Here is a 22,338-nt window from a genome sequence, read left to right on the forward strand (position 1 = left end):
TGACCTCAAGCATGAAGGGCATTTTCCTAGAGGTTTTTCTCAATCATTTGGCATGCATGCTTTAACTCTACCTTTTTGCTCAACTTTTTCTTCATTGGAAATAATGGCAAGCCTAGAACAAGAAAGGAACATCATATCTATTTCCCCATCCTCATACCTTACATTCTCGATGAGGTTTATTTTGTTACTCTTTTGCTGACAACACCATTTCATCATGTTAGATTGTCATACACCACCCTGATCTTGACCATACTTGTGCAGCATTTATCACAATGCCTTTTTTCCTGCATTTTCTACACACAGCCTTTAGTGATTGACATTCCTTGCTGTTACCCATGACTCCTAGAACTCCATAGCGAAAACATTACCCCTTAAACTTGCTTTGTCTTTACATCTTTTTTTATGTATCATTAGCCTTAGCTTCTACAATATTCATACATTCTGACTTGTTGGTGCCTTTTAGTTAGCAATATTAGCAATATGAGTCAAGCTGTGTTCCTCATGTTTGCAGTTAGATCTTGTTGGGACACAAAAGTCACTTGCATGGTCATGCATGTGCGTCATGCCCTGATCACCCCACTGTAATGATGTCTGAATCCCTAATGTTGATTTTGTTGTCATGGGAGAGCATGGCTGATGTGTGTGGGCAATGACATATCCCTGTCTCTCATATTGTGGGCTTTTTGGACTGGGAGGGGCACCTAAAGTGCTACCCTCATAATGATGAAAGGCTACTGCCTTTGCCAGGAGCTAAACAGCACAGCACATTAGTGGCAGCATGCCATGTAGTGATCAGTGGAGTGAACAGGTCCTTTCACCTGTGTGATTGGGTAGAGGCCTACATGCTCACTTATTAAAGTTCTGCTGCTGTATTCTTGATTCACACTTGACCTACAGTGAGTTGTAGCATGGCCCTGTGCAGTGGGTGTCTGCTATACATGTGCTAGGTGTATGTGTGCCAGTGAGTGTTACAATACGGGGATGGTGCAGTGCAGTACTGTGCAGTGTATATATTCTATGTGCATGTGCAGGGTGTATGTGTGACTGTAAATGGTATGATACATTGAAGATTCTGGGTTCCATTATCAGAGATCCAGGCCTAACTGGAGGAACATGTGGATGTAATGCAGTCCCCCAAGACAGATTGTGGATTTCTGCATTCCTCTGAACTGACTGGAACACATTGGAGGAAGGGAGAGTCAGGCTCTTCAGTACACTTCAAAGGATGCTCTTTGATGCAGAGAGATGTCACTAGAAAGGGGACTGGGAGCATATCAGGAACGTTATGGGGCCGATAAGAGAATCATACATAGTAGGGTAAGGTCCTGGGGTAAACCTTTGTTACACATATCACTGTGGCTGACATCCAGGTGTGATCCTCTAGTCATTCCCAAGCCTGTGTTGTGGGGCCATCAGATTTGGATTCACTCCTGCTGCAACAGACTGCTTTCTGGAAGAAGGGGAGAGCAGAGTGCAGGGCAACTAATTACATATGGTGTCTGGAAATGGACTATAAGATGGGGACCTCAATGACCCTAACCTTGTGAACTGTCAAACAGTCAGTCAGTCTGTGCAAGGAGGAGAAGCTCCGCAAGACTTCTGCCTGTGAACAGGAATGCAGCCCAAGGCCTGCCAGTCACTCAGCTGTTAGAGGGGCCATCACCTAGGGAATACAAGACCACCTGCCCCTGGAGCCTAGAGCACCAGTGCCTACCTGCTTTTCAAGGTTTGTGTGCCATGCGAGCAAGAGGAGAGCATTAGAGGGAGCTGGGTCGAGGCAATTGGATCCCTGTATTGAGGTGTGAGAAGACAGCTGCTGCGCCAATCGGTTCATTGTATGCACAGGTTTGAAGTTGGTGACCCTGAATGACAGATCAGATGGCCTTGAAGATCAATGCTGTGCTGATCAGGTATTAGCCGATGTACAGATTGAGAACAGTGACCATGTGTGACGGCAGGAGCTCTGAGCCAAGGCAAGGAACGTTGTCTGATTGAGACCATTTTCCTGAGGAGGACGACATCAGTGGCCTGAGCAGGCCCAAGCCCACACTGAGGACCAGTACAAGGAGCAGTGCACACCCGTCACCTAAGGGAAAGTTCCCAGGAAACTTATCAGCATCGGAGGGGCATCAAGTATCCCCTGCAGACTCTCCTGGACTACGTGTGAGGAACTCGAGGGCACCCAACAGTTGCACTTCTTAGCCTGCATTTAAAGAAATTACTGTAGAGAGCCTCATCAGCTTCAGCACCCATGTAAGGGGTGCATTCAGAGACTCTGGTCATTCAGATCCTGCTGGTGCAGGTTAGAATGATTTATAGGCCAGACTTCCCTGGGGGAACTTGCCTGCTATATAATGCTTCGGCCTTGGAACACTTTTGACTTTAATAAAGTGTCAGAGTGGAACGCCTGGGACTTGGACTACTAGTGGGGCTTTATCTAAATCGCACCTCTAGTGAATGGGGAAGAACAACTACCACTAGCGAGAGGGGAATAGGACTGAATAACCCACCAATGAACCACTAGAGACCTTACCTATGGGGACTCACTGTATTGTTTGTAAATGCCATATTTTACTTTGAGTTTGCATAGTATTATTCTTTTTTTCATATCAGTAAATATTTGACTGGACAATCATTTATTGCTGCTGCTGAACATATTTTGAGTTGTGAGCCTTTTGTCACCCCAATGTATCTTCCTCAAGCCCAAGAATTCTTGGACTGGTCGACCCACGCTACAACTGAGAGTCAAGTGGATTTTAAATCTCTGCAGCTCTCGGACACAGAAACAACATATTAAAAAGCTCAGTTCAAATAGACCTTTATTGTCTTGATTGAAATGTGCTGAAATCACTCAATAAAATCCAATCGCATGCATCTTTTACGTTTTGTTTTTATTTAGTAAAAAATGTGTGATATTGTTGGCCACAGAAGATGCAGCTTGGAATGCCAAAGTATCACGTTTTAATTATTTTCAATATCTAGACCATAAAGGACACATTTGTACATTTTGTCAAGACAATTCTCAACAAGTGATTTGCTCCGAAAGGGGCCAACAGTCCTTTTGCTTTCTCAAGGCCTTATATGGACTGTTTAATAATTCAGCGAGTGAACCTTCGTAGTCTTTTAATTGCCCTCCAAAACATAACTATAGTGTTTAATGCAGGATGGTCATTAGCCTCTGGTCTCCCAGGGGATGTCCTTGCAGATGGGAATGAAACGACTACCTTAGTTCACTTGCTGAATTATTGAATAGTCCACACACAGCCTAGAGAAAACTCCAGGATTATTGGTCCCCAAAGGAGTGAAACCTGCATGCTCACAGCGACAGATGACAGGAATAGATGTTACTCCTTGTTAATGTCGTCTTACAAATATAGTCCGTCGTCATGCTGCCTTTTTCCCCAGCATGAACTTTATCAGAAATACTACAAATATATCTTCACTGAGAAACTAAAACAAAATAATTTATCACCCTAATGTCCATCTAGTAATCAGAACAGCTATAGGCAGCTCCCTCCATTGTGAGCATATTTTACTTGTAGCAAATACCTGTCAGCTAAACCCATGAATCTTTATAGAACATATTTAAGAAAATGATAAAGGGAACACTTAGGGCTGATTTATGAGAACCCCGCATCACTTTGCACCATGTAAAGTGGCGCAAGTGTGAATTCAGGGCTCCTATAAAGATTTATGAAGCCAAGCAAAGCCACCCAGCATGGCTTTGCGTGGCCTCATAAATCATGAGTAAGGTGAAGCAGCGCAAATTGCTGCGTCACCTTACTCTGGATCCAGGAAGCATTCCATGGGTATTAAGATGGGTCTTCCTATGCAACAGGCATTAAAAATGAAGCTGCCCCAGATATATAAAAACATGTAAACCTGGGAAAGTGCTAAATCCGCATGCCTCGCGAGATGAGGCTTAACGAAGAGAAATAACTGAGGACGTCATAATAATGGCGGAAGGATGGCCACCGCCGGACCATTGGTGGCGGTCCTTCCACCATCACTAGGTGTATTACCCACCGCCAAATTAGGATGGCAGTGGGTACCGCGGTGGATGGACTTTTCGTCCGCCATTTCACCACCAAAGGCAATCGCAACGAATGCCTGGCGGACGGTGCATGGCCCCTTAAGTGGTGGCAGTGCCTAGCAAGCACCGTCCACCACATTAGGATGTGGGCATAGTAAAGGCCTTTCCATGGGAGTGATGCAGCCATGGAAAGGCTGGCGGGGGTGTCGTTGTACTGGGGCGTACTTTCCATACACCAAGTGGCAGGCACCACGTGGTGCCTGCCACGTAGTGCAGGGAAATGCAGTGCAAGCACTTTTAACATTGCGTACGGTGCTGCAGCCAGCAGCACCACCCGCAATGATAAAAGCCCTGGATCCTAATCGCAGTGGTGGGACCGCCTCATGTCTGGCGGGTGGTCCCAAATATCGTTACGGTGGCGGGCAGACTATTGTAATCAGCCCCCAAATATCTCCTCGTGTTTTTCTCTTTCTATGTGTGCTGCACTCTGCAGCACACATAAAGAGAGAAAATCACCTCTTAGATTAGTTTTTGAGAAGTAAGATGCCCCTTCCTGCACAAATACAATCCTGTCTGCAACAGACGCATCCTTGCACCATGGTGCAGGAGTGCCTATGTCGGCTCTAGACTGCAGAAACCGTTCAGGCATAAAGGACAGGAATGCACTGTATTAAGTCCAGTACATTCCTGCCCTTTCATTTTGGCAGATGGCAGCGCAGCAAGGTGTCTTGTTGCGCTGCCATACTTCAATCTGCCATAAATGATTATTATTATTAGCTAGTTTGTAATGCGCCTGGTTACTCCAACGGAGTGTCCCCGCGCTAAAACATCAGTGAAAACCCCGCAACAATCCTGACCTAACCTCTACTTGCGAATCGGACCAACCAAAAATAGAAGCAGAATAATTACTTCCGTCTACCAGACAGGAATCGGAAAAGCCACGTTTTTAGGCTTTTCCGGAACAGAGACTCCGGTTCGCAGATCCTCAGATCCAGAGGGAGGTCATTCCATGCCTTAGCAGCCAGAAAGCCAAAAGATCACTCTCCGGCTCGAACCTTCCGCACCCTGGGCACAATCACCCTGGCAGAGCCAAGCGATCTCAAATCCCGTGTGGGCTGATAGGCTGTAAGAAGGGGGAGCAAGAAGCGCGTCCCCTTCTGACTAAGGATCCTATGACCAAAGCATAAGGCCTTGAAAGTGACACTTCTTCCAGTGACATTCAATGTGTAACGCTTAGCTTTCCAACTAAGCTGAAGCTTGCCCTTATTAATGTCTATTCTCGACCTGTAAGACTGAGCAAGTAATCGTCAACCCTTGATGTACTAAACTCCGTTATTTCTACTGTTTCCCCCGACATGAGGTTGATTGTTGGGGGTGATTCTAACTGTCAACTTGAGCCCCTCCCTGGCATTCCTGATCCAATTTCCAACAATCCCTGAACCACAAATTCAGCTGATCAAGGCCTGGTCCCCCTTGGCACTCCAAATTAATGCCATTCTGCTAACCCACTCACTGAGAGCATGTAATGGCCGCAGAATCTCATATATGCCAGGGAAACTAACATTTAATAGAATCGGCCACGCTTCTCTCTTGCACTATATTCTAGTGAAGACTAGATCATGGCCTAGGGTTCATGATTTTGTCATTGTACCGCGGCACAACAGTGACCATAATGCCTTGGCACTGGTACTGAAGGTGTCGGACTCAGGTATTGTCCTGGCTAGTAGTTTCCCCTCTGAGAACAGGCTAACACTTACCAACTCCAGAAGAAGAATAAAGTGGGTGGTAATAAAGCAATCACCTAAGAAGTTGAGTGCACTCTATGCAGTTGTAGTCCCAGTCTTGCAAGAACTTAGTGGTGTTCTTGCTGAAGGGGGCAACCTAGCTCCTATTAATAAAGTCACAGAACTCCATGCAGGCTTGGCATCCAAACTGGCCGATATATTCTACCTAAAAATGCACCATAAGAAAAAAAAATCGGCTACTCAGTCGTGGTTTAATGACAACTGCCGAAAGGCGAAGCGGGCCCTGATAGCAGCCATCAAAGCGAAAAACAAGTTATTAACAAGATGTAAGCGGGCTCTATACAAAGAGGCTATTTGCAAAGCAAAGTAGTCCTGGGAACTGAATAAATGGGAGGACATAAAAACCGCCCTACTGAATAGAGATATGAAGCAATTCTGGGCCATACTTAAAACAGGTAGCAGGGAAGGTAATCTAGCCATAGGGCCGAATATACCAGCAGAAAAGTGGGCAGACCATTTTCAGGCACTATATACAATGAAGCTAGAACCTGGCCCCCACAATGACAGCCACACTGCTACCCAAAGGGTCTTGTGTGCAGACACCGGCCTGGTAGCTGAGGTAACTACTTCCTTACCAAGGTGCACTGATGGAGATGTTGTTGGGATCATCCTTCTCGCAATTTCAAATGCAATCAAGAAACTTCCCGCAGGCAAAGCACCGGGATTAGATAGGCTCCCAGGGGATCTTTTTTGAGAAGAACCAACAGTATGGGGCCCCTACCTGTGGGCACTATTCAATGCTATAATGAATGGTATGCCGATCCCCGACACTTGGGCTGGGGCACAAATTGTCCCAGTTTTTAAAAAGGGTTCTCCACTACTCCCTGCAAACTATAGACCGATCAGTTTGATCGATGTCACACAAAAACTCTTTGCACGGGTACTTCTAGACCTCATTCAGGGGTGGATGGAAGATAATGAAATGTTAAGCCCATACCAAGCCTGATTCAGGAAGAACACCTCCACCGTTGATCAAATATATAGACTTCAACTTATATTTTGGAAAACGGTGAGAATGGAGGGTGGCAGCCTCTACCTAATTTCCGTGGACCTGAAAACGGCTTTTGACCTGGTGCCTAGAGATAAACTATGGGGGGTACTAAGAGATTTGGGGATCCCTTCCTACCTCCTAAGCATGCTTATTAAGCTGCATGATGCCAACTAAGCCCAAGTAAGATGTGGGAAAGGGGGAGAACTAACCCCACGACTCCCAGTTGACAGAGGAGTGAGGCAGGGCTTTGTGCTCGCACCGACTCTGTTCTACCTCTTTGTCAACCCATTGATTGCCCAATTTACTAAGGTTAAGGATAATGATGCCCCAAAGTTAGCAAACTCAAAGGTCTTAGCGTTGATGTTTGTGAATGACATCCTTTTAATGTCCAAGTCGCCGATGGGAATACAGACCGTACTGGACAGCTTTGTCATCTTTTGCAATAATAGGGGGCTCAAGATAAATACCATGAAGACCAAGTTTATGGTCTTCAATCCAGCCAAGAGAACACACCCTAATCCCCACTTAGATGACACTGTCCTGGAAAGGGTCTCTGTATTTGACTATTTCAGTCTCAGCCTCACAAAAAATATGGAGTGGGGGCCACAAATTGCCAAAGCCAAGCTCAAGTTAGCACAGACTACTGGAGGAATTGCTAAATTACTGAGGGATTCCTCCTATAAACCCACTGGGCCTATCATGGAAATTTACAAGGCACAAGCTAGGGGTGCTACAATGTATGGGGCTGAACTGGGGACATTGTCCTTGCAGTTATGTAAGCAAAGTTGAGAACAGCTTCTGAAGACAGATTTTGGGTCTCCCTTCCAGCACCCCATTAACCCCCTGCGCCTAGATTCAGGCGTAAGGCCGACTGGAGATGAGATTGGCCTAAGACCCCTAACTTTCTGGGGTAGATTGTGGGTGACCCCGGAACTGGCAGAATATCGGACAGAAACAAAAGAGTTACTGGGTCTCCCAGGGGTAGAAAGAATTGCTTGGTGTGCACACATAAAAGAAGAGTGCAGTAGGATAGGCAAACCAAACCTCTGGAGTAACCCTGAGTTCTGCGTGTTCTGCAGTCTCACGTGCTGAACTGGTGAGAATTTATCGATTACACAAATTGACAGTCATTCATGGGAATCCGGATCCAGGCCATCTGACAGCTGAATTCCTTACTGTAAAAGATGAGTATACATTTGAACCCTTCCTGGATGAAATTCTACCTTTCCCAGCAAGAAAACTATATATTCAGTTGAGATTTAATATCTGTATAAATGAGGCCCTTAGTCATGTCATTCACTCCCTTTTCGCAACTGGTTAACATAGTCTTGTGGAACAATCAAGTCACACCTCTCACCTTCATAACTAATACAAATGATACAGGATCATAAAGCAGGCTTCTATTGCTTGTGTGGCAGGGTCTATGGCCTATCTGCATCAGTTAATATGTACTAGAACTGTCTCCAGCAGAACTCATTCTACTAAGGGCCTTATTTAGAGCTTGGCAAATAAGATACTTTGTCACAAACGTGGAGCTATCCCAGAAGCCATATTTGAAGTACATTATGGCCTGTGTGATACAACGGATGGGAAATCCACCTCATTTGTGATGGGGTATCCCACTGACAAACTATAAATGAGGCCTTTAGGAACCATTTACTGAGGTGCAGAGAATGGACTCTGGGAAAGATTTGTGATATCAGAAACATTACCCTAATTTTATACATCATTTTCAGATATATTTTACCTAGGCAGAACATATTAACTTACATTTGCACAAGAATTTACATTTTGTTTTATGGAGGAGTTTGAAACACCATATTGTGTCTAAATAAGCAACTTAATATTTATACCTGAATTTTCAAAAATATGTGTAAAAAAATTAACATTATACATTTTTTGATATTTGCAAACATTTTAAATTTACTAGTGATCCGTATTTCAGTACTTACTTTAAAGTGATTAGGAAATGTATAGGAGATAGTCTTGCAAATGTATTGGAGGATGAGCCAGGGATTTTGAACTCCCCAAGGTAGGTGTTGCTTACAATGAAGATGACTGATGCAGTGGTGAAATTGAAGAAGGCTCTATAGTGTTCATTGTACACTTGATGGCAACAAATGACATGTAATCATATGGGTGACAACATGAAGCACTCCAATACCAAATGAGTGAAAGGAGTCATTGGAATGAAAAGAGTGGGGTGAGGGTACTGAGAGGGAGGTTTTATGAATAGTGCTGAGATCACTACCAGTTTTATCTAACTATGGTTGTTGGATGATGTAGCAACTTGGTATGTATGAAAGAATGAAGCCAAGCATCTTAGCTAAAAGAGCACCTAGGTTGCCATGGCAAATGAGATCATGGAATTCTGATTCATGGCTAAGAGGGCAATTTTTAACATGAGGGGGAAGAGGGTTGTATGTAGAAGTGCATGTCATCATTGCTGATCTAGATGATGTTGGTGGTGTGGAATTGTGGATTTATTGGACAGGCAACAGTATGGTTTCTGTCTTGAGTGATGGGTGTATATAGTGTGATTTTGAGTAGCATCGTTTTGTGCTCCACCCTTCTTAGTTCGGATAGGCCACATGTATATGTATTTAAAGTTGGCCTTATATGCTCCTGTGACACAATAATGTTAAACAGTTAAGATGCATCTATTGTGTTTTTATAATCGTTTTCCTATCCAGAAGCATCTGGACTGCTGATATTAATCTTCTATAGGTTTAGAGTGTTAATGCATTTAATGCAGTGCATTCACCAGGTGTTAGTGATAATGGTTTTTATGTTTGTTGATATAGTTTTTGCTTAATAAAATGTACTGGTTATTTTGCCAATTATATGCATGATATAGATTGATTCATTATTAAGGATTTCATTTACTGTTTTATTTGTAGGTAGTAGAACTGATGTTCTTTAAAGAGAAATGTTAAGTTAGCGTGATTATGGGCCTTAAGCTTACAGTCGGGACAGGTAATACTTATGTGAAAGTTGTTGTTCTGCATATTTTTCTCCTTATCAGGTGCAGACCTAAGTCATTCACTAGTTAGTGAAAAGCAAATTGTATTTCAGAGATAGTGAGGTGAGGAAGAGCTGGCAAGGTCAAATGATTTTAATGAAGAACAAAGAGAGTCTTACCAGTTGGTACTGTCAGAAGAAGGGAGGGACTAAGGATGCTTTGGAAGTGGATACTGGAAAATGAGAGTAGTGGTCAAGGTGCCAAATTCTTTTCTGGGAACTAGAAAACATATTTTGATGTGTATGAGGTCGTGTTTTCTCGAATGTTCTATGTGCATTTTAGTTGATGAACCCACCTTGGGTTTAGTCAGATTCCCTTTAGACCTAGGAGGTGCAGTACTCTCTTGACATTTCTGATTGTATGGCTTCATGTTATACATGAGTCTTTACTTATCGAACTTCTACAGAGGTTCTGATGCTGACACCATTCTTGCTATTTTGCTTCCATAAGGTTTCCCCTATACTCAAGTTAGTTTACGGTTTAATAGATACAGTAAATCCTTTCCATGTATTAGGAGAAGGATTGAAACCATTCGATGAGTCATCAAATTATTTTCCTTATTTTCTGTATTGCGATACTGAGATACTTATATGTTCTTTTCTGTTGAGAACCAATATTGTAAGACACTTTGGGGCATATTCACAGGAAACTATCTCTGAGCCAATGGCACTTTATCGCAGCCAAAGTTGCGATAAATCCATCGCCCCATTCACAAGCTGGTGTTAACAGCCCACAGCACCGGTTTACCCGTGATAGCAGCCACAAAAAACATCGCCACAGAGGACCCGCGCAACTATCGCTAATGAGATGCAGAGTGGGCGTTCCCGTGCCAAAAGCCGCCACAATATCACACCTCAACATTCTCAACGACCAGACAGAACTGTGATAAAAAACACAAAACAGGCGATAAGGCCCGTTAGCACCAGGAAATCTACACCTGCTCTGACCTGGTGTAAAGTTGGACGGCAGCATGCACCACAAAAGGGAGACCAGACCAGGGCCACACCCGAAGGGCAACAGAAACCATGGAGCCACCCATCATGTGGCCCGGACACCCAAGAGGGCCACAACACCCACCAACACCACCCCCAGGACCACCCCTCCCTGCCACCACCTGACCAAAGAAATGCCACATCAGCTACACCCAAACATGCACAAAATAATCCGCCTGACATCGCACAATCACAACTGGTGACATGCATGTGTCGACACAGAATAGAGCAGCACACATTCACTTTCGAAGCAACAAATGAAACTTTATTAAAATGAACACTGAAATGAAATGAAGACAAATGGCCGCTCCACGCGGGACAATCCGTAGGTCCCAGCCTGCAAGACAAAAATCATGATGAGAAGGTGTTTCCTGCGCACATCAAAGGACAGAGAGAGAGCAAAGGGGAGAGAGAGGAAGAGAGGGGGGGAGAGAGAGAGAGAGAGAAGAAGAGAGGGGGAGAGAGAAAAAGAGAGGGGAGTGAGAGAGAAGAAGAGAGGGGGAGAGAGAGAATAAGAGAGGGGGAAAGAGAGAGATAGAGAAGAGAGGGGAAGAGAGAGACAGTGATGCCCCTGGGCACCCAGGCCACACTGCTCACCTGCTGACACCGATGTGTCTCCATCCACATACAGGTATGTGTTGCAGTTCACCTGGTCACACATCTGGGTCAGAGCGGCCAGCTGAAACAGAGTCCAGATACATGACTGGCAAAGTACACAACTGCACAAGACAACAGCACCTGCCAATCAATGCACACCCAGGCAAAGGCACCCCAACCCCTCCCGCCGCCCATCAGAGTATGCCAGCCCATGCACACCCAGGCCTCACTGCTCACCTTCCACAACCGGCGCGTAGACAGGAGGTCCCACCACATGCCGCTGCAAGCCACAAGCCCGGGCCCGCGGATATGGCACCCTCAACACCATGCAGCCCCACTCTGCAGGCCACCAGGTCTCATGTTTGGTGCTGGGTCTTGATTACTCCATGGCAGAGAACATACCAGTGCACCCGGCACCATCGCAGGCTGCACACCCGCTCAGCCCAATGGGTGCCACTAACTCTGGGATCCCGGAAGCGACGCCACGTGGCAGTAGGCCCGCACTGCCTGCTGGCTGTGGCCTACACTGTGGTCCAGCAGGGCACACAAAACCTGAGCTATCCAGACCGCCAGGACGGGGCATCATCGCAGGATGCACACCAGCTCAGCAGCTTAATGTGCCACAGACTCAGTGCACCCAAAGTCACCATCCCGTGGCGGGGGGCCTGTGCCGGCTGTAATGCTCTGAGTGCCACTAATCCTGTGCAACCCCAATCAGCGCCATGTGGTGGCAGGCCGGTGCCGGCCACAAGGCCTTGGGTGCCACAAACCCTGTGCAAGCCCAGTCAGCGCCACGTGGTGGTAGGCCTGTGTTGTGCACCAGGCCTCAGATGCCACCAACCCTGAGCGCAACAACTCATGGGCCCTTTCTGAATGAGAAGCATGGAGCGGCCATCATCCAGTCACCATCGGAAGAGGGGAATGTGACGTCGTCGGCCCCTTATGTTGGTGGAGTCACATGGCCAGTGACGCCTGTGCCGGATGGGTGTGGTGTGTGTGCGAACCTGCCCTCAGGGAGTGGCTGTGACATGCTGATGACTAGTGCAGTGACCTGCACACCACCAGCGAGTATGCCTGCGATGGGTAGCAATGATGGCCCCCTCTCAGTGAGTCATCGGTGTGGTGCCGTACGCCGCACCAGCGCAGGGCTTGCCACAATGACTAGTGGGCTCGGGGCATGGTCCAGTCCATATCTGGACAAGGAAGTGACTGATGCGTGTGTCCCTGTTGTAGTGTTCATGGGGCCAGGTACACAAAATGCAATGTCTGGCCCTCTGACTCGCATCCCACAAGATGAACATCTTTGACGCAAGGGAAGGAACTGTCCCCACATTCATCCACACATCCATTCCTGAATGATGTAAGACATGACACAGCCTGCGTCACTGGATGTTTATTTGCACATCCCGTGCAGTTCTACAGCTGGAGCGGTACATGGCAATGCCGAGCACACTACATAATATGGGCCCGTGGAGGGCAAGCCAGAGTCCATCCGGGATGACATGTACTGCGGAAGATTATGGGTACAGTCCGCAGTCTGTCCGCCATGTAATTGGTAGTCAAACAGGATGTGGCAGTCCATGTCGCTGTCCAAGGTGAGTGCATCGGAGTGTATCAGGGGTCAGTGGAAGGTCATGAGGCCATGTGCCGCACCAAGCAGAAACAGGCCAGGTGGCGGAAATGAATGCTAGTGCTTCCTGATCACAAACCCATCCACATCCTCGTCCCCAGATGTGTGCTGTGCCCCCCCTGTGGGTGTTGCAGTCCCGTCTGCGGCACTGTGTGCCACTGACACATCAGGGGCCTGCGTGGATACGTCTACTGCACTGTGAGGCACTGACACATCAGGGGGCGGGAATGTGGATGGTGTGGGAGCAGCAGCATTCATCAGCTCCACGCCTTGTGGCGGCAATGCCATGATAGAGGTCGGCAGGGCATGATAGATCCCAGCTACATTCTGATGATGTGCAGCTGTGGCTGCCATCCTTTCCGCCTCCATACGCACCATGTCCTCCATGAGCCTCCGCATGTGTGCCAGCTCACAGCTGGTATCGCTGGAGCCACTCTGAGTGGACAGCTGTTCTACTCTCTGCGTCATGACTCCAGCGATGTCAGTCAGGGCTCGTTGGAGACCATGGGGCGGACATAGACACCCAAGGATGGGGTCCAGTTTGGCAGCCATGAGTTCGAACCCCACCCGCACCTGCTCTGCCGTCTCCCGTTGGCCCTCCAGCACAAGGCGTTGGAAGGCCATTTGTTGTTCCTAGGGGACTTGGGAGGGTGCCAGGGCTGTGGGTGCCTCCTGCTGGGTGGTTTGGGTGGTGGGTGGGGTCTCCTCGATGTAGCTGAACTGCCCTGATCCTGGAGGTGAGTCGCGGATGAGGTCAATGATATCTAGGAGGGCTTGTGCAACGATGCTGGTGTTGTCCTCCTGATCATTAGTGAAGAGTGTCTGGGACTGCTCTGCAGGAGGTGTTGACGATGCCCCTGCAATGTGAAGATGCTACTGGTGTCTCTTCCTCTTCTTTTTTGAACTTCACTGGGGTCATAAACATTTCATTGTGGGTGTGTACTGTGCCCTGCTTGATTGTGCATGTGTGCCATCGTGGCCATCTCCACCCGTCCCCCCAGTACCTGTTGGTCACTCACCCTGTTGCGGTTGTGTTGTGTCCTGTCGAGCAGTGTCCAATCCCCCGACTCCGGCCAGAGTATCCACACTGATGACTGTCGACACTAGCTCCTTCATGTCATCCAGCACGAGCTGTGGTGCTGGGCCCCCATCTCCAGTCTGCATTGCTGCCTTCTGCTTGGCTATAAGTTTCTGCATGAAGATATCATCTTCAGAAAAGACTGGGCCGTCATCTCATGGAAATGCACAAGAGATTGGCTGGTGCTCATAATTAACACCGCAACAAGACTAACAGAAGCCCTCTCCATCAAAATACAAGTCAGCGAATCCAAATTGAAAATGTCTTCTATAAAACATCTATAAGAGATCAACAAAGAAATGAATTACATGAAAGACTTCATAACCCAAAGCGAAATACGCAAACTAGAAAAATACTTGAAATACTTTTCGCAAGAACATATGTTCCTCTGCATCAAGGATGACCACACTCCCCTGGGAGACCAAAGTGATTATGATTCCTCAGGAGGCATCTCCACAGATACAACAGATTGGAGCAGTGGGGAAGACAATCCGAGCCTATGTTGAGGCAGAGGTAGAAGAAGAGGACGTGGAAAACAAACAGGATGGAGAACACCATTCTTCGAACAACATTCATCACCTTTCTTTCAACCCTTCCAACCTCAAATCGCGGGTTGGATGAATCGCTACATGCCAGGACCCTAACCAAATCATTCAATTTTCAGGCCCCCTTTTTTAGGGAGAGGCCAAAATCAACAACGTGGGTAAAAGAAAGTAGTATGATGGGGAGATGCCGACCAAGGAGTCCAGACGGGGACTATGTCCAAGGACCAGGAGAAACCAGGAACCAGCACAAGCAGTCACTAATGTTAAACCTGACTAATGTGACCCCAACAGATGAACAACAGAAGCTTCTTAACAAGGGGCTAGCTTTTGTACCTACTCCAACTCTTGATCGATTTAAACTCCACGGCAAGATAGCTGAATTCTGCAGCAAAATCAAATTGAGACCATACTTTATTATTAATATTATTATAATTCAGCTTGTAGAGCGCATGGTTACTCCAACGTAGTGTACCTGTGCTAGAACACCATCAAAACCACAGTAACTGGCCTGGATCTACCTCCCTCCCTCCCTCTAGCCTATGGCCCTAAGAAATAAAAGAAAAAGGCCTACTTTCGGCCCCCCGGGGGATGCTGGAAGAGCCAGGTGTTTAATTTTTTTTGGAACAGAATCTCCGATGGGCATGTCCTTAAATCCACAGGTAGGTCATTCCAGGCCTTAGCCGCATGGAAGCCACATTAGCTCCCTCCAGCCCGTACCTTCCGCACCTTAGGCACAATCATCTTTGCCGTGCCCAAAGACCTCAGGTTGGGAGCGAGTCTATATACGGTGAGAAGGGGGTGCAGAAATCATTGCCCTTTCTCGTTGAGGATCCTGTGGCCAAAACACAAGGCCTTAAAGGAAACTCTGGCCTGTATAGGGAGCCAATGTAATTCCTTCAGGGCCTCCCCCACCGAGACCCGCCTAGGGATTTTCAAAATTAGCCAAGCTGCCGCATTCTGAACCTTCTGCAAAATGTTCAGATGTCTTGTAGTCACCCCTAGGTAAAGGATGTTACAGTAATCAAGACGGGACATAACAAGGGCCTGTACAATGGTTCTTTTGACGTCTAGTGGGAGTAGGTCCAGGATTTTGCGCAGCATTTTAAGAATGCCAAAGCAGGCTCCTGCCACAGCTGATATCTGCTCTGAATAGGAGAGGGTGTCATTGAACCATTCTCCCAGATTACTGACCTTGGCCTTAGGGGTCAGAGTAGGTCCCAACTCCTCCGGCCACCACAAATGTGACCATAAAGAGGGCTACTTGGCAACTACCATCACCTCCGTCTTTCCCGCATTCAGCTGCAGGCAGCAGAGCTTCATCCAGTAAGCAAGCTCACCCAAGCAGACCTTAAAATCAGATGTCGTTCCTGCCCCTTTTTGCTCCAGAGTGACAATCAGCTAAGTGTCATCGGCATATAAAACCAGCTTCATCCCATGTCTCAGCACAATATCTGCCAGGGGGCGCATGTAGATATTAAATAGGGTGCGGCTAAGGGCCGAATCCTGTGGCACCCCTTAAGACAGAGGGCAAACTCTGGATTTAAAAGGATGTTGTAAAACCTGGAAGGATCTGTTCTGCAAAAAATGTTTAATCCACTCCCAAGTACTGCCACCGACCCCGGCCTCCCCCAGCCATTCCATCAGAAGTCTGTGGGAGACCATGTTAAACGCAGCACTCAGATCCAGAAGGATCAGTGCAGTTGTTCTTCCCTCATCCCCTGCGGTTTTCAGGGCCTCCAAAGCTAGAAGCAGAGCTGACTCAGTGCTATGAAACAGACTAAAGCCCGAGTGGATTTCATGGAGAACCCTTCTTTCTTCCAAAAACATAGATAATTGGCTATTCAAATGTTTCTCTGCAATTTTAGAAACGTAGGGGAACAAGGATATGGGTCTCAGGTTTTCTGGAAGAGCAGGGTCTAGAGAAGGTTTCTTTAGCAATGGTACCACCATAGCATGTTTCCAATTGCTAGGAACCTGCCCTTAGCTGAAGGACATGTTCAAATGTTTGGTGAGAACCAGTGCAATTACTTCTTTCCCTTGCAATAAAAATTTCGGGGGGGATCGGATCCAAGGGCGACCCAGATTTGACTGCTTCCATAAGTTTTAGGACATCACTTTCCTCAGGAGGGCAAAAAACAAACCTATCCTCAATCCTGGGATCTTCTGTAACTGGAGCAGAAATTTAATTCCTGCTGTTTTCAGGGAAGATAGCGTATATTTTTTCTATCTTACCTATGAAGAAATCCGCAACCTTATTGCAATGATCAGTAGAGGTGGGCAATGTGGCTGTGGACAGTTGTTTCACTACATTAAAAATATTCTTAGTGGAATTTTTTGCTGATTCAATTTGCTCAGTGTTCAGTGCTCAGTTTAAGACCAAGAAATCCCACCACCGGATGGAGATACAAACTTTAAAAGGAACTCCACCTTCAGTCCACCAAACTCATCTATATCTACTGTAATCCCTCCCTTTGAACAGGCCATATTTAAAGGAAACATCACAAAACTCTCAAAAAGCCATTCTTAGATGTAACTAAAAAGGAACAAAAAGCACTAGATGAGCTGAGAAACAACCAAGATCTAGTTCTAAAGGCAAACAACAAGGGTGGTATCATTCAAATTCATTGACTACCAAACAAAATGTACTGACTTACTTGCTGACGACAGATACTACAGACAATTAGCAGAGGATCCCACACCAAGATTATGAAGAGCCATTAATATTATGGCTGAAGAATCAACCTTTGTATTTCCAAGAAAGACGCTGAGTACTTGCAAATTAGACTAAAACACCATGCTTTTATTCATTGCCAAAAATGCTTATGAAAAAACTACCTCCTCCATGCCTTCCCACAGTGTCAGGTAGAGGCTCCATTTTGGACCACGCTCACAGTTTGTGGACTAATTCTTATGACCTATGGTCCAGAAGATGCCTACATCCCTCAAAGACACCAGGGACCTCTTAAATCATCCACAGGACCTAACCTATGATCAAAGTTTCGATATACTCATTGGTCTGGCTATAGAGAGCCTATACGCCAGTCTCCCACAAGATGCTACACTACAAACTATTGAGGATCGTCTCTTTAAAGATGAATGGCAATTTAACACTCCTAGAAGCTTCATTTTGGAATGCTGCAGCTTAGCACTGACAGAAAACCTTTTCAAGTTCAAAAGTCCTAGTCAGGTATGACTCTAAGTGAGTGCTATTGGAGAGAAATACATTTCATAATGAGACCAACCACTACAGAACGCAGAGTATTTTTTGGGAAACAACATAGACCATATCCTAGTGATCAGCAGATACCCTACCAGAGTTCCTGGGTTGGCTTAACACTCCCAGCGAGCTTCTCAAATTTATACATACACTCACACATGAGAGCACACTGGATTTTCTAGACATCACCATTTTCGCTGAAGGCAATAACCTCAAAATAAAAACCTATATGAACCAACTGCAAAAAACAGCCTTCTTTCATTCAACAGCTTGCACCCTGACCACTGAGGGAGAGTATCCCCTACAGTCAATTTTTACACATCCGTCACAATTGTAGCAACATAAGAGACTACATAAGAGACTGCATTAAACAAGCCCAGGTCTTATCAAACAATCTGAAAGAGACAGATTACCCAATTTGGATCACTAATAAGTGCCAAAAGAGATCGGGAAATAAGAACCATGAAAACTTACTGGCACCCACAGAGAAAACCCCAGATGAAGATATCCTCACATGTGTCACAACATATTCATTGGAGTATTGTAACATCAGGTACACTCAAATAACCGAAGCTCAGATTTGCCAAAAAAATTAGCAAACATATTCACAACCTGTTGGTCAATATATGACCTCTGACCAAACAGTTGAAAACCAACATAGGACTCACAACATGGGCCCTAATACCTACAATGGGACGTTATGCTTGTGGATCGTGTGCTGTGTGCCATCTCACAAAGGCTGAGTGAAAACCTTGAATGGGACTTAAAATGATACACAAATTGTAATTTAAGGTACATCGGCATGACTGGCCGAAAGTAAAATTGCAGATCGGTGAACACCGTAGCAGCATCGGATGCAAAAAACCCACTACTTGAATGAGCAATCACTTCCTGACTGAACCACAATGCCAATAAGCTCAACTGGGTGATTCTGGAAACAGTAGACACCATAAACAGCGATGCTTAATATATACTTTTATAAAAAAGAGCAGCGCTGGGTGTACCAACTCAAGACTTGATAATGGTTTAAATGACAATATTCCATGGCTTCCATTCAGCCGGTAGTTAAAACTAAAAGCACAGGCCAGTTTGCTCCAAAACCTTAAAGTCCATCTTAAATGATCCTTAGGAAGCCTTCTTTCGTTTTGAAATCTGGATACCAAATACATAATCTTTTACGCAACTAGAATAAACAAATAGGATGCAGTTGGGTAATGGTTTGATTTATTGATCCATGTGTACTCCAGTAGGATCCATGTACAGTTAAGCAAGATCACCTCACAAAAGTCCTCTAGTGTACTTATGAAGAACATTCACAATACCATACTGATAATGGATACCCAATATTTGTGAGCACTCCTTTGAATATGGCTCCTTACTCACAGCCCATTTCACTCTTGACCATGTTAATATCCAGGCATAACCACCATGTGCAAATGCATTCATTAACAAAATATATTTGTGAGTACCTAGGTTTATATGCGTCTCTTAAAAACACAGCCACCTTATGAGGCCTCCTTAACTTTGGAACATTTTTCTCATAATGCCATCATATGTCTCTCCACTCCACTACAGATGATGCCCTCTTTAGGGATCAGATGCAGCATGACATCATTTATTTATTGAGATGCCTTAACGCTTTAGACATTCACAGTAACTCACACAAACACATTGCGTCCACAAGTTTCTTTTCAATTTTCTAATTTTAAAATTTAGTTCCATACATACCAGAGGTGCCGCTTCATACGCATCCCCAGTTACATATGAATGCATAATAGAAAATCAAATCGACTCAGAGTCAGAATAACTTTATTCGCCTCAGTGGACCATAAAAGTTTAACATACAGACATAAAACTTTAAGAGGAATTTCAAGTCCAGTTTATACAATAATTTGAATAAAATCACATAAAAAAAACTAGACCCACATGCTCAGTGCCCTAAACTACAGGCTTTAATACCCATTATCATATTCCGTCATATCAGTACTTATGATATAAAAGTTTAAAAATGAATTAAAAACACCAATTTATCTATTGTGACTCATAGCACTTTCTAATTGACAGTGCCATTCTGATATAGTTAGAAACAGCAGTACAAATGGGAACTGTAGACAGAGAGTGTAAAAAAATAAAACCATCTATGTAGGTACAGGGGCGGATTTCTCTTAAGAGTGGGATCAAGAATTGTTCCCTCGGCTCATTGTACAGTGAGCAAAACAGCATAAAGTGCAAAGTGTTCTGCGCTGCCAAATTGTCGCATGGACAAGCGGTGAGTTTATCACTCCAACCTGACTGTTTGGGGAAGCCACTAGAAAATGCAAAGTGCATAGGCGAAGTCTGGTCATAAAAAAACGAGTCTGTGAATTAATAGTACAAGATAGATAAAATTGCTGTTGAGTGGAGGACAGGCCGGAGTGACATTGTGTTCCCAAATGCCGGTGGCGCATATTTACCTCAGCGTAATGTGCTTCTTTTATAATAGTGATCATATTTGTGTGGATGCTAGCAGGGTTGTCATAGTAGTGCCCCAGACCAATCACATTGAATTTTTCTCTAACAAATCAAAGCCATGGGATCGCCAAGGCATTGTCAAGGTTAATGCAGTCCTTGATAACTTCCCTTGAGAACATTAGGTCCTCAGACACCCACATTTTGGCCCAAAGAAGCAATGGGGCAATATTAATTCGGTCCTCTATGTAATCCAGCCCTACCTCAGAGTGAAAAAAACTGTGGGGCACTATTTGGGGTAATCAATAGTCTTTAAATGATCTTATTTTCTAAGATTTGTAACTGGCTGCATTTATGATGCCCCCACACTCCTGCCCCGTAAGATGCGACAGATAAACATTTCACTTTATATAAGGTAATTAACTCTGTTACTGGCTTGTGGCCTAATTTACAGGTGAAGCGGAATAGGCCCTCCACTACCCGGCTAGCATGCTGTGCCCTTGGTGTGATGAGAGAGTCCCAATTCAATTAGTTATTAAAAATATTCCCCAAATATGTAAAATTAGCCACCTTATCAATGGTCTTACCCTTTAGAGTAAATTTTCTTGTTTTGGTTAGTTTGGGGCCACACACCATGATATATGACTTGGTCAAATTAACTTTTAGGTCCAGTGCTGACATAAAATCTGTAAAAGCAGTCAATGATTTTTGGAGACTATTATCTGTTAAGGCCATTAAAACAGTGTCGTCCGCGTATGACAACAATGGGACCGGGTTGCCTCCTATTCTGGGAAAGTCAAGTGCCTTCTCTACTAAGAATGCCTCAAGGCCATTTGTGTACACTAAAAAAAGAAATGGAGCTAAAATGCACCCCTGCCGATCACCTTCTGTGGAAACAATGGGCTTAGTCTTCTTCCCCCCTGGGGCCATATCGTATAGCAACAGTGGTGGATGCATGCAGCCTACGCAGGAGGGAAATAAGGGGTTCTTCAATTTCTCCCGATTGACAGTGTCAAAGGCACTGGAAAACTCCATGAAGACCCCCTCCTGGCCTTCATGTACTTACCCATAATCAGAGACACTTTGAGGCACTGTTCATTTGTACCCATTCCCCTCCTAAAGCCATATTGGGTTTGAAACATAGTCCTAGAGTTACTTGCCCAGGTCACAAGGCGTGCAAGAATAACCTTCCCCAACACCTTCACAGTAGCATCAATTAAGGAGATTGGTCTGTAGCATGTGGAGTCATTCGTGTTACCCTTTTTATATACTGGTACCACTATGGCCTCCTTCCAGGATGTTGGGATGGGACTGGTTATCACTGCCTTGAAGACACTAGTCAGCAGGGGTGCCCAAAGGTGATGATTACTTTTAAACAAGTTTAATGGGACCCCATCAGGGCCTGGGTCTTTCAAACAGATGCCCTTTACCAGGACATCCTCGACCTCACTCAATTTAAGGGAAGAACTAAGGGCATATGTACAAGGACTGGTGAAAACTACTGCTAATGCTAGTTAGTGGCAGTTTTCTTACCGCTGTGTACTGCTGAAAACTATCGACTTATTAGCGACGTATGTACAAGACGTCGCTACATTGCAATACCTTCAGGGATCAGCGGTGAAAACTGCCACTAACATTAGCGTGATGGCGATAGGAATTTCGGCATTAGTGGCCAAAAACCAATGAAAGGCCCATTAGAGGCAAAAAAAAACGCATGTTAGTCAGCCCAATGTGAGGTTTTTTTTCTCTAATGGAAAAAATAGGCTATCAGTCGACCTCAAATAGAAAATAGGCAAAACAAAATAATGAAATGCAGAATGGAGCAGTCAGGGCCAAGTGCAGTACATATCAAAAAAACCCTCAAACCACCCAACATCCAGGATGACCAGGATGAGAGCCTGGATGCATCGCTGGACCTGCTCATGGAGCCTGGATGCGTCATTGGACCTGAGTCTGGAGCCTGGATGCCTCGCTGGACCT

This window comes from Triturus cristatus, chromosome 4_1, assembly GCF_964204655.1.
Source record: "Triturus cristatus chromosome 4_1, aTriCri1.1, whole genome shotgun sequence".
Classification (NCBI taxonomy): domain Eukaryota; kingdom Metazoa; phylum Chordata; class Amphibia; order Caudata; family Salamandridae; genus Triturus; species Triturus cristatus.